The sequence below is a fragment of the Astyanax mexicanus genome, chromosome 1 (genome assembly GCF_023375975.1).
Source record: "Astyanax mexicanus isolate ESR-SI-001 chromosome 1, AstMex3_surface, whole genome shotgun sequence".
Lineage (NCBI taxonomy): Eukaryota > Metazoa > Chordata > Actinopteri > Characiformes > Acestrorhamphidae > Astyanax > Astyanax mexicanus.
This window is the reverse complement of record NC_064408.1, coordinates 44,073,464-44,087,305: the sequence shown is the minus strand read 5'-3', so window position 1 is coordinate 44,087,305 and position 13,842 is coordinate 44,073,464. Positions and strand designations below refer to the sequence as shown.

Below are 13,842 nucleotides of genomic sequence, written 5' to 3'. Positions count from 1 at the left end.
TAAGCACTAGCTCCTTGGCCATTTTGGTGTGAGTATTATTGGCCTGTAGCCTGCTGCTAACCCCAGCTAGCACTGCTGGAGCAGCATTAGCATTTCCTGCTAACCTTACTAAGCACTAGCTCTAGTTCTCCTTATGTTTAATTAATGAGTTAAACAAATCCAATCTCCGCTGCAGCTCCATGCTAAATTGAAATAAAATATGTGCTAGTCTGGAACACAAGACCTTCTTCCTGTACTTACTTTCCTCCCAAACCAAACCAAGCGGGAAAACTGTTACAAGTTAATGAAGTCTTTAACTGATTCAGACCAGAGACCTATAGGTGTGAAAAACACCTTTACGAACGACTCAGCTATTTTGCGCTTCTTTGCTGGTATTTACAGAATACCAGTGCATAAGAGATTAAACCTTTGTTAAATTCTGAAAATACTAAAATATTGTAAGAAACATGTAACAATAAAATTAAATGTATGAAGAATATGCATGTTCCCTTTTTTTAAGGTATTTAAAACTGTTGAATCCTGCTTGGCTGCAGAATTAGCTAAATGGCTCATCTGAAGAGGAAGCTTCTGTTACTCATTCACTGCAAAAACACACTGCTTTTCTTTCAGCCGGTTTCAGATGCATTATGCTCGCTATGCTACTGAATATGTTTGACTTTAATGTACTAAGTACATTAACCTCAACAGTAAAGTTGCATAGTGACTAATTGACTGTATTTGAGATAAAGTAACAGTCCCCAGTCACTCAGGGTTTTGCAGTTCGAGCTCTGTCTGGTATCTACTGAATTGTATATTGTCTGGACTGCTCTCTACACTTTTCCCTTGATATTTTTCTTTCTTTTCTCTCATTTCTTTCTTTTTTGTGTATTTAAGACCTGTTTAAAGATGGTTTGTGTAACAGAAGTCTGTCTCTGGGTGAGTATGGGTGTTTTACAGTGTTCTTTGCACTGTGTGTGTTTGCGCCGCTATACTGTGTGCGTATTTCTGTCATATGGTCTGTGCTGTATAATTTCAAGTGGTGTGCCACAGAGTTCATAGCGCCATCCAGATGTGTGTGTGCATTTGGGAGTGTGTGTGTCTGTGTGTATCAGTGTGTGTGTGTGTGTGTCCACAACCCCATAGCTATGCTCTATTTGCCTCTGCCATGTTTTCCATCTCCGCTGTGACGGTGATGCAGGATGCAAGTTGTAACATGTAGGATTCACACATGAGAGTGAGTGAGTGAGAGAGAGAGATAATGAGAGAGAGAGAGAGAATGAGAGAGAGAGACCGAGAGAAAGAGAGTGAGATAATACTAACATTTAGAAATGCCACAAATCTTCGCGGTCACATTAAAACACACACACACACACACACACACACACACTCTGCAATACTCGATTCCCTCAGTCTTACCAGAAAGAAAGATAGAAAGAGAGTAAAATATAGATAAAAAGAGCAGAAAGATAGGCAGATGTTTTATAAAACCATTGTGTGTGTGTGTGTTTGCGCACGGGCGGCAAGGTTACAACACTGTCCCATCACAAGTCATTCAGGACATCCTTCCATTGTGAAGCTTATCTTTAACACACAAGCACTCAGCCTTTCTCTCTGGAAACTATGAGCCCATGAGTGTGTGCGCGCGTGTGTGTGTGTGTGTGTGTATGTGTGTGTGCATATGTTGCAAGTATCTGCATGTCCAGTATTGCAAATATACACTGATATACCAAAAGTCATGAGACAGCAGTATGTAATTTGTAGGGCTGTGTTTTGGCAAAAACGTGGTATTACAAAATAATATATTGCAATATATCGCAATACTGTAAGCAACACAATATACTGCAAGTTTGTAAATTTATAGTATACAAAGACAATGATAAAATCTGGTTTAAGCACAGCACAAAATAAACCACTGTCTCACACCAACCTTTACAATCCGTGTATCATTCGTTCATTTGATATTCAATTGAGAATCAAAATCGGAAAATTAAAAAACCAATTCGTTTTTTCGTTTTTGAATATAATACCAAAAAACGAATAACGGCTTGTATTTTGTATTTTTATTTGGTTATCCAAACAAAAATTGGAAATTTAAAAAACGGACCAGGAGCCGAATTTGATTTTGATTTTGAACTTGACCCATTTGTGTGCCCCGGAAGTTACTGATTTGTTTATTCTTGGTGGGTTTCTGTTGCGCGGGAGTTCACTGCAGTGTTATCTACACAGTCTGTATTGCTGTAGGCAGCATGGCCGGACTGGAACCACATTCTGGCCTAATTAAAGATCTTTTTGAAGGTGGTAAGACGCATGAAGAGATTTCGTGCACGTTGCAGCAAATGGGGATCCAGCGATGTTCTGCAATGAGTGTTAGAAGGTTCTGTGTTCAACACGACCTTAAGCGAAAAAGACATGTATTTTCTGTTGTCATATCGTCTTCTTTCACTGCAACGCGTTTAGTTCCTCTGAACAAGATAAAACTCTCCATCCTCAACTCCATCCAAAGCCTACAGCAATACAGACTGTGTAGATAACACTGCAGTGAACTCCCGCGCAACAGAAACCCACCAAGAATAAACAAATCAGTAACTTCCGGGCACACAAATGGGTCAAGTTCAAAATCAAAATCAAATTCGGCTCCTGGTCCGTTTTTTAAATTTCCAATTTTTGTTTGGATAACCAAATAAAAATACAAAATACAAGCCGTTATTCGTTTTTTGGTATTATATTCAAAAACGAAAAAACGAAAAAACCAATTGGTTTTTTAATTTTCCGATTTTGATTCTCAATTGAATATCAAATGAACGAATGATACACGGATTATTTACATCTACACAAATAATTAAATATGGATATTTAAAACAAAATATTGCAATACCTCAATATATCAATATTTTCTTACACCCCTAGTAAACTGACAATGAGGTGTTCCCTGAAAGTTTCTGGCATGAATCACGTCCAAAATGCATGGGATATGATACTGGTTCCCATTTCATGACATGGAGCATGCTGTCTTATACAATGCCTCCACCTGGATCTTATAATATTATTTTCTAAAAAGTGATATATAAAAGTATATACGGACAAAATTGATGTTACCTACGCAGACACATACATAAAACCTGCAGCCAATTTATATGCAACATCTAGATTTCCATTTACAGGCAATGGGATGGTATGGGAGCATACTGGCCTTTGTAATGGAGCAACAAATTAAATGTGGAGAACAATGTTCATACACTTTTCCAAGACTTCAAGGCAAATTTTTATGACTATATGATTTTTAAAACAGTGCAGACATGGATCCAAAAATCAACGAAAATGAATCAGATCCTGAGAGCTCCATTGTGTAGGGCTAAATTGCTAAATTAACTCTGAGCTTTGTTAGCTCAAAATAGATTTTCTCCATCGATAAACAGAAACACAAATATTTGTAGAGCAAATTTCCAAAACTTTCTGGCTATTTGTATTTTTCTAAGTCTTATCCAGGCCTGGCAATTGCTCATTTTAAATTTAATGACTTTTCCAGGTTTTTCATGGCCTTTCGAACCCTGAGAGGAGTTATGGAAGTGTTTATTATCCAAAATCTTGCTGCAGTGCTACATGAGAGGCGTCCAGAGGCGGAGCCAAACTACTCTACTCTCTTGGTAGCCCCAACCCCTTTTACCAGACCAAGTGTCTCAGACCACCTTTATTGAGTTACAATGTTAAACTTAAAGAACCACAAGCAAAGGGTACTTTTCAGTAAGTGTAATGTTTCTCGGAGAGAGTTTACCAATCTTTGGGAACCATATATGACCATAATAACAAATGTTGATACAATTCTTACTTAACAACAAATTATCTATCTATTTATTCTGTATTATTATTTTTATTATTTATTTTTATTATAATTTTTTATAACTTTCTTTAATGTACACATAAATGTACAATTCACTTACTTTAATGTTTTGTTATTTATTATTTATCTATTTAGTTTCTTTTTCTTTCTTTTTTTATAAGCATCGGGATGATGTGCTGTGCCTGATTAAGGAAAAATGCAATAAAGTTACTTTGCCAAAAAAAAAGTGTAATGTTTCTACAGTAAAAGTGCTACAGTACCAGAGTTCAGCCCTGTACTTTCCATAAATGAGCCAAAGATACTATAATCCAGTTTAACCCCTGACTTGATGTGAAAAAGTCAGCACACTCCAGTGATAATCCAAAAAAAAGAATCAATTATTTTGTTTCACTGGCTAACTACTGATTAAATAACATGTTTCCCTTTTGCAATATTATTATGTCAAAAGGCTTAAATATGCAAATTAGCCCTTCAACCAATCAGAAATGTTTACTATTTTAGCTTTTGCAGTGTATCTATTGGAAAGAAGTTATTTGTGCAGTGTATTAAAGCCAGTTATTTCAAAATGGGAAAGGCCGGTCTTTACCAGGGTCACATTATTGATTCTCTAATGCATTTGTAAGCACTTTGGAATTGTAATATGTAGCAATATAAGCCCAGTACTAAGGATCAGACTTCAAATGGTGTGTAAACACATACACACTCATTCACACAAACACACACACACACACACACACACACACACACACACAAGCACAACATTTGGCTGGAATGCAATACAAATCCCTACAAGTGCAACCCTGTCACAAAACCTCTCAATCCCAGGTGGCACGCCTTGCAAGCCTAAGCCTGGAAACACCATGTGATAGCCTTGCCTTGTCTTTCTTGGAGTTTGGGCACAGAGCAAAGTTACGAGAACACTCTGTTAGAGGGGTAAATCACATTCACTCCTGTACTAACAACTGCATGTGCCAAAATACTTCTCTGCTGTTATACTAACTCACATTATAAACAATACATTAATCACAAAAAATAAAAAAAGAATGGTTTGCTAAATATTGGAATTTAAATACTGTATAGTTCCTACCTTAACCCTAACACAGTCCATCAACATAAATGTGCTTGGTGTCTGAAGTTCAAGCCTTTAGTATTGCAATTGAGATAGGGGTGAATGTAGAGAAGTAATGGAAGTGTTTGTCATCCAAAATCTTGCTACAGGCACACTGTCAATATACGTCTATTGATACACAAGGGTGACAAGGCGCACCAGATTATAAGGCACATTCTGCGACACTAGTAAGGAACAGGGATGTTGCCATGTTTTCCTTCTAATTCAGCAGGTCTCGCCGCTGGGTGACTGACCTGTAAAGCTAAGCTAAGTTAAGTACACAAAACAGTAGTTCTTTTACAAGTCAATTTAGATAGTAGATGTTAATCTACACTGATTTCTCTCATGAAATCTGTTTATTTAAGGTGAGTAAAGTGCTTCCGTTTATTTATAGCTTAGATTTTCATATTTTCACTAAAGCTGGAGCATTATTATTAGTGGCTAACCTTGGAAACGCTGAGTGTTCCGGTAAGGCAGGGTAAAGTTAGCTAGTGGTTCGTCCCATGTAGCTTGTTTTAACACCATAAATACGCAGGCTACAGTCATATACGATATACTCACATCTGAACGGCCAAAGAGCTAGCGTTTAGCGTGGTTAGCAGCTAATGCTAATGCTGATGGAGAACTAAACTGAAACTCTTGTATAAAGCTGTACTTCAGCAGAGTAGCTTTACAGCTCCTTACAACCTGACTGGTAAAATTCATACATAAGGTGCTGGATTATGAGGCGCACCGATGATTTTTGGAAAAATTAAAAGATTTTAAGAGCACCTTTTAGTGTAAAAAATATGGCATTTTATTACGGAATTGTTATCAAATTACCAGAGTGCAGCTCTGTTTGCTGCTAAGACCAGCCAAAGCTTCTGCTGAGAGAGAGTCAGCGCACTCCAGTGATTATAAAAAAAAGATATACTGATATACTGAGTGTGACTAATTGCACAACACCTCATGATCAGAAATAGTATGATTTACTGGCTAGTTTTCTGACATGTAATGCAGGTGATCTTTCCAGCAAAGACTGCCAATAACTTAATTCCTAGCCTCGCTTTCTTACAATTTAGCAGAGTAATGTTTAAAATGTACCAGATTTACCACAGAAAGCAAACTACTGGAATTAGATACTGGAGATACAAAGACAGTTTATAGGAGAAAGACAAATATGGGTTGTTTGGTTACTGAAAATAAGGTGCTAGCAAAGGCACTGAAGCTTTTCTTTTCAAAGATGCTATTTCTTGTTTTTCTACAGTCACTACTCACTTAAATTACTTACTATCATGTATGTACTACGTACATTTTTACATACAGTCCATTTATGGTTGAAATATGTATTTTGTGTAAAAATAAAATAAAAACTAGCTTATTTGCCAGCAGTCAGCCCTGCCCACTCACACAGAGGTGATAAAGAGAGTTTTCTTCCGGACAGGCTTTTGAACGAGATGCAACACAGGAGATCCAAGCAAAACAGAGCAGAGCTTATTTACATATACAAGACTTCAAGGCACAGTAACTAAAACAATGTATTTTATAAAATGAGACTGGACAACGATGTAGAATTTGTGGTACATGAAACAGACTTTTTATAAATGGATTTAAAATAAAACACATAAAAAATTTAGGCTAGCATTTAGGCTTTAAATAGTTCATACAGTTTGCAGGATTAACTCAAAAAATCTGTGCATTTACCACACAAATTCTAAGCTGCTGAACCAACGCATACAAACTACTGGAAATGTGCGTTTGCAGACTTGCTTCATTACCTACTGTTTTTGCAATCAATGGTTCTGAGCTAACAAAAATAGCTTCTTGCAAACTATGCAACCATCAGCCTGTAATTCAGACACATGATATTCACATAAAAATCCAAAAACTAAAGTGTAAGTACACTGTGTCAAGCTGTAAATGCACTGCCCACATTTTAATAATGTCAATTCAATAGACTGCTGTAGTAAAACGATTAACTCACTATATTAGTCAGTGTATCTTGCCTTAACTCATAACAGCCCAAAGCATTTGGCAGAACATTGCTGTGTGAGTGCATTACTTCAGTGTGCTGCTACAGTGACTCACAAAACCTGAATATCAGTGCCAGAATCAGTGTTAGCATAACTACTGGGTCATCCCATTCCAACTCACTCAGCCCTGTCCAGTCACGTCACAGATTCTACAGCAATGCAATACAGGAATGTGGGAATACTACACTAAACAAAAGTTAAGCAGGTTCAGATCATTCGAGTTAATTATTTAAAATATGTTTTGTCCAGCTAAACTAAATATGTAAAAAATATATTTTTGGATTTCAGACTTGGTAGTTTTTAGTTTTATAAGTAAAATAGAATTTTTAGCCCGAGTTGTATTCTTGGACATCTTACTTGGTAATTTTGTAGTTTCTTAGATGAAATACTAATTTTAGCCTGAATTGTATTATTTGCTATCCGGCTTGGTAATTTAGTAGTTTATTAGATGAAATAGAGCATTTTGCATGAATTGTATTCTTGGCTTGGTAGTTTTGTAGTTTCTTTAATGAAATGGACATTTTAGCCAGCTTTCTGGCTTGGTAGTTTCTTAAATAAAATAGAAACAATTGTGTGAATAGTATTTATATCTGACTTGTTTTTTTGTTTTGTATTTTTTTAGGTGAGACTGAATATTAAGCCAGAATTGTGTTCAGGGATATTTAGCTTGCTAATTTTGTAGTTTCTTAAATGTAATAGAGAATTTAGCTTAGATTGGGCTTGTAAATATTCTGCTTGGACATTTTGTAGCTACTTAAATTGAAAATTTAGCTTGAACTGTGTTAGTTGAGTAAATAAGTATATCTAGTTTGGTCATTGTGTAGTTTTTTTTAATGAAATGAAACATTTAGCCTGGATTGTGTTTATAGACACAACTGTTGAAGTTAACTGTCTATTTTTAGTTTATTTTACTTATGCATACTCTATGTTGTAAATACTGTTCTATGCATACTAGTGGGAACTTGCACCCAAATTGTGTACTTGTTTGAGTACAACAGAAGATTTTGCCAACTTGTTTTTGATAGAAATTCTGTTTTAAAGCTTGTAGCTGCTTGAATAAAGTAGAAAATCTTTTCTGATTGTTTCAATGGGGTTTGATGAAAAATGTGTAGTTGTTTGGGAAAATGTAAAATGTTAGCTTGAGTTGTGTTTATGGATAAAGTGCTTGGTAATTTTGTTAATGTCTGAATAAATAAGAAACTTGTATGCATTAAAATGTTGCTGTATATTGTAGTATGTTTTTTTGTATTTTAGGTGAGCTGTGGAGGAGTCACAGTAGTGTCTTCACCAGGCAGACCAGTGCAGAGAGATGGTGTTCAGTGCTGGCTCTGCAGTTACTGTTTTTTACTGGTTTAATGCTGGTCTGAATGTCATATGTGTTGCTGGGCATCTTATCCTCTCTAATAGTGGTAAACACACAGCGGGGGGGCAGGTCACAACTTGCCCCAGACCCTGTTAGCTGAGTTACCCCGCCACCTCTCAACAGGAATGCCCTGCTGAAGGTGGAGAAAAGAGAGGAAAAACAGAGGGACTGACTCTCTCTCTCTCTGGAGAGGAGTCAGTGTAACTGGAGCTAAAGCAGCACTGAGAGTTTAGTTTAACTCGATAAAGCTACTGTTTGGAGGGTAAAGTGTGAGGAAGCTCCTCGTTCCCTCTTTTTAAAGACTCACCGTGTTTTCTCCGCTACCTCACAGTCCCATTTTAGTCCGAGCTCTGCTTCTGTTCGCTTTAGAGTCGATCCGTCTGAAACAAAGCGGTTCCTGCTAACGGAGCTCCTTCAGAACAGCCCTGTAATCCTGAGCAACAGCTCGCTCCTCCAGAAATCCTCCCCCTCCAGACAGAGAAGCCCCTCAGTCAGCACTGCACACAAACCCCCGACCACCAGACTACTCCAAACACACTCCACTACCGCTCACTGAGACCGAGGACATACAAGCTTTTCCCTCTCCGAGCTGAATGAAGATATTCCCACTCCTCGCAGAAACACAGAGAGAGAGAGAGAGAGAGAGAGAGAGAGAGAGAGAGAGAGAGAGAGAGAGAGAGAGAGAGAGAGAGAGAGGAGCTGAGGATCAGTTTTAATGGCCCTGCCCTCCTGACATCAGGAACCAGGAATTTCAGGAATGCGAGGCTAAACGGAGGAGAGAAAGAGAGAGAGAGAGAGGTGGACTAAGTACACAGACCATATACTTAAGCTAAAGTAAAGATACCTACTCAGAGTAAATTATTAGTCAAGTTAAAAAAAAAAGTTCTCCCATTACTACTATTACTATTACTACTACCATTACTACTACTATCTACTATTAAGTAAAAGCTCAAAATTCTTTACTACTGCCCAAAAGTTTTACAACAGCAACAAAAAAATTTTAATTGTTCAGCAGCAGGGCTGTATGGCCCAGACAAACTTTTGTTTTTTATCTTCGCTTCAGTGAATCAATAATTATTTGAACCCTTGCTAATTTTCTAGGTCTGCCAACTGACAAACACATAAACAGTATATAATTTTAAAAGTAGGTTCATTTTACCAATAAGAGATAGGATATCACAAATAAAATCAAGCACATCACGGTGTATATGTTATATACATTTATTTTAATTTTACAGAGAGAAATAAGTATTTGATCCCCTACCAAACATTAAGCCTGCGTTCATATTAGAGCACGAGGAGTCGCTCGTGTCGCCCCGCGTTAGTCGCTTGTGGGCGTGTCAAAGTTCAGCGCGCGCGTGTATCATGGTCCAGCTTCCGACAAGAAAAAAGGTACAAAAAAATTGTATTGCTTCGACGGCCCTAAAAAATTTTTTATTAAACGTGTGTTTGTATTAAATATGTATTTGTTAACTAATTTAAGATCACTAAAATGGTTAAAAATAAATTTATTTTAATAAGACATGGTGATTGTTATATATATATATATATATATATATATATATATATATATATATATATATATATATATATATATATATATATATATATATCTTTGATATCCAATGAATAACAAGTATCTCAATTTTTTTTGTTTTTAGTTTTATAGATAATTTGAACACACAAACGTTTCCTTACACTGTGCCAAAATTTCTTGATGAACGGACCAATAGTAATACTTAAAAATGACCTGAAATAATCTCTTTTTACATTGACTTCCATTGAAAGTTTAGAAGGTTTTTTCTCTCTCCTGTAAAGTTGCTGTTTTGGAGATACTTGTTTTTCATTGGACAGCGACGAGATTTTGGAGGGGAAATATGGTATAAATATGAGGAATCGCTGGGCCACATTATTCTGCAGATATGACTCCCAAGCTTGCTAGACTTTTGGTCGTTTCTGTGTGGTAGGACCACAGACTGTATATAGCTGGACAGAACATCGTCTCTCAAAAGTGAAGCCACCACAGGTCGGGCGCCCCCTGCTGTTCGGCTGCAGAAAGCTGTGTAACTCCAACCATACCCATAGGTTTCAATGGCAAAACAGACAACTCTCAATCACGTTTTTTTCTAATATACTGTAATTCTACCTCCTTATTTAAATGCAGCAGCTAGTGTAACCTCTGCTTATATTGTCAAATTTTTATATCCCCACAGAATTAGTTTTTTAAAACGTTATTCAGCTCTATTCAAAAAAGGTGTGGTTGTGGTAAAAGAGCTGGTTATGGGCGGGACCAATAACAGACCGTCAGCTCCGCTCCGTCCCGCTCTGCAGTCTGTGACCGCGAGGCAGCCCTCAGGGGCGGGGTTATTCAAATTAGTAGGTTGCTATCCACAGTCTTTCTCCCTCCTCTGGTCTCTACTGCGCAGAATCGTGTGTCAGGATCGCCAACATGGAGAAAGATTTTGGCTTCATTTTCATTGAATGAGTGGGAACGGAGACACGGCGTCCATCTTTTTTACAGTCTCTGGGTAGGACGGAAATGCGAAAGGAACCAAAAGTTCAGACAGCAAAAGCTTGAGGACCTCAGACCTCCTTGTATGTGATAGGTCCAAAGAAATGCTAGAAGCCAATAGAGTTAAAATGTTGCTTTACCTCGTCATAATTAATTTGCATAAATTTGAGAAAATTTTAACTTCATATCGCCTGTTGCTCTGCCGCTTTGTCACTTGTCACCTCTTGCGTGTTGCAGCAAGAAATCGCGTCCTACCATAGGAAATGAATGGTCACCTGTCGCATTGTTGCTTTCCAGTGTGATCATAAGGGAAGAGTTCTGGCTCCTACAGACCAGTCAGATGCTCCTAATCAACTCGTTACCTGCAATAAATACAGCGGTCTTAAATTGTCACCTGTAAAAAAAGACTTCTGTCCAGAGACTCAATTAATCAGCCAGCCTAAAACTACATGACCTGGGAAATTGTTAATGATCTCAAGGCAGCTGGGACCACAGTCACCAACAAAACCATTGGTAACACATTACACTGTTACTAGATTAAAATCCTGCAGTGCCCGCAAGTTCCCCCTGCTCAAGAGGCATCTCTGAAGTTTGCCTATGAACACCTGGGTGATTCCGAGAGTGATTGGGAGAAGGTGTTGTGGTCAGATGAGATAAAAATTTAGCTCTGTTACATTTCACCTACCCTTAAATATATAGACTTTTTGTGTCTTTGTCAGTGGGCAAACTTAGAAAATCAGGAAGGGTTCAAATAATTATTGACTTAAATGAAATGACTGTAGCTAGTCTTAGTTTCAGCAGTGTTGTTGTTTTTGTTGTAAAACTTTTGACCAGTAGCGAATACTATTTTGCTTTTAGTGAAGGAGAGATGTAACGGGATAACTTCTATTTTATTTTAACTTGAGTAATAATTTACCCTTGGTAGGTATCTTTACTTTAACTCAAGTATATGGTCAATTTGCCCTGTTTGGAATTCTGACTATGACCCAAAGAACACCATTCCCTCTGTCAAGCATGGAGGTTGGAACATTGTATTTAGGGATGTTTCTTGGCACAGGACTGCATCAATGGGAGAATGGATTGAGCCATGTACTGTAAAAGTCTTAGTGACAACCTCCTTCCATCCGCCAGGACATTAAAAATGGGTCGTGGCTGGGTCTTCCAGCACAAGTCTTCCAGCACAAGTCTTCAAGTCAACAAAGCAGATTGGCCTAGCCAGTCTCCAGACATAGAAAGCTTATGGAGGAAGCTAAAATTCCAAGTTGCCAAATGACAGACTCAAAATCTTAAAATCTTAAAAAATGGGATTGTTCATACTTTGCATATGTACCAGAAAGAAAGGTTTGCAAATAAAAGTTAATCAGCTACTTTATTGCTCAATCTTGGTTCACTAATCTGTTAATAGAATAGGTTTTAATTATTACTAGAATGGCATTAATTATTACTTATTCTAACACCGATGTCTATTAAAATGATAATGAACTCAAAACAATAAAGGCAAATTAGGGAGAATCAGGCGGCTATGAATAACGTTTTGTACCCTAATTGCTTATTTTGCAATTCTGTTGTTTTGACATATTAGTTATTTAATAATATTAATCAATCTGAATCTGGTTGCAGGTAATGGTATGCTTGTTATATAATGTTTTTGTCTTATTCATAAATAGTGAACAGCTGTCAAATCCCTGTAACAAAAATTGCAACAATTTAAATCAGGGTGGCAATCATAAAATTACACAACATGTGTGTAAACCATTTATAACACCTGAATAAAGCGTATGAACATTTATACATAACGATCATGTTGTTTTTAATGTTTTCTTGAGTAAAATGAAAAGTGGTCCTTTATTATTAAAGACAGTTGCTGTAATAATCCATTATAAACGTTAATGTAGGTTTATGTCAGGTGTCATGAGTAGTTTATGTAGGTATTATAACTGTAGTTATGTTACCTCACAGTCAAGTGTTTTCAAACGTTCTAATTTAAGGAGAATTATCTTAGTATGTCATGAGGTTTATTTTTTATGGCAAACAAACCCAAACATTTATAATCCCCTTTTTGCGAGCTTAAGGAGGGGGGTCTCTGATGAAAAATCAACCCTATAATTTGCAGTGGTTCTCAATCCTGGTCCTAAATACCCCCCATCTCTGCTCGAACAGAACTGAAGAACCAGTTTCAGTGTTTCAGTCTCAGTGTAAACACACTGCATGAGCTTGATCAGGTTAAAGTCAAAGGAATGTGGGACTACTCATAACTCATTTTTGGCTAAACTCTGTCCTCTAGTGAAACATTTGTGAAATTGCACCACAGCATGGTTAGGGAAAACCTACCTGATAACAACAGCTGCAATCTTCTGCAAGGATTTTAAACATGAACAAATAATGAATAAATAATATTTAAACATATCCAGATATAAGGAATCATTTAGTGATCTTAAGAGTACTAAACAAACCAAAATACTCTGTGAAGCATTTAGATGGGCTCTTATCCTGGGTGCTGTTAACTTGTAGTTTCTGAGGCTGTGCAACAGAGGGAACTCATGCTCTTCCTTTCCTGGGGCAGCCCTGATGAGAGCCAGTTTCATCATACTTTTTTGATGGTCTTTATGGTGACTGCACTTGAGGATACTTTTAAAGCCCTTGATTTTTTTTCTTCGGATTGACTGATTTAGAATATTAATCAAATAGAGCTATTCCCTGTATACCAATTCTTACTCTTCACAACTTTACAACTGATGCTCTCAAACACATTAAGAGGCAAGAAATTCAAGTAATTAACTCTAGATGAGTTCAGCACAGCTGTTAACTGAAAGCCTGAATTCAACTGACTGAGAAAATGTGCAAAGCTGTCATCTAAGCAAGAGGTGCTACTTTAAAGTAACTAAAATATAAAACATATTCTGGTTTGTTGAACATTTTTTGTCTGCTAAACAATTCCATATGTTTTTCTGCAGAGTGTTGATGATAACATAGTGATGACCTTGATAGTTTTAATCAACAATTCAAATTTAAATTGATAAACTAATGAAA

The 13,842-nt window shown here is 37.0% G+C and overlaps 1 protein-coding gene across 1 annotated transcript in view; it reads right to left on the bottom strand.

Moving 5' to 3' along the window:
- The window catches only part of LOC103023975 (protein tyrosine phosphatase non-receptor type 14), a 94,985-nt gene extending 86,024 nt beyond the window's left edge, over positions 1-8,961 (bottom strand). The window contains exon 1 of the mRNA XM_007237216.4: positions 8,608-8,961. The gene's annotated coding sequence lies outside the window, so the exon portion shown is untranslated. The remainder of the gene's footprint in view (positions 1-8,607) is intronic.
- Positions 8,962-13,842: the final 4,881 nt, after the last annotated feature.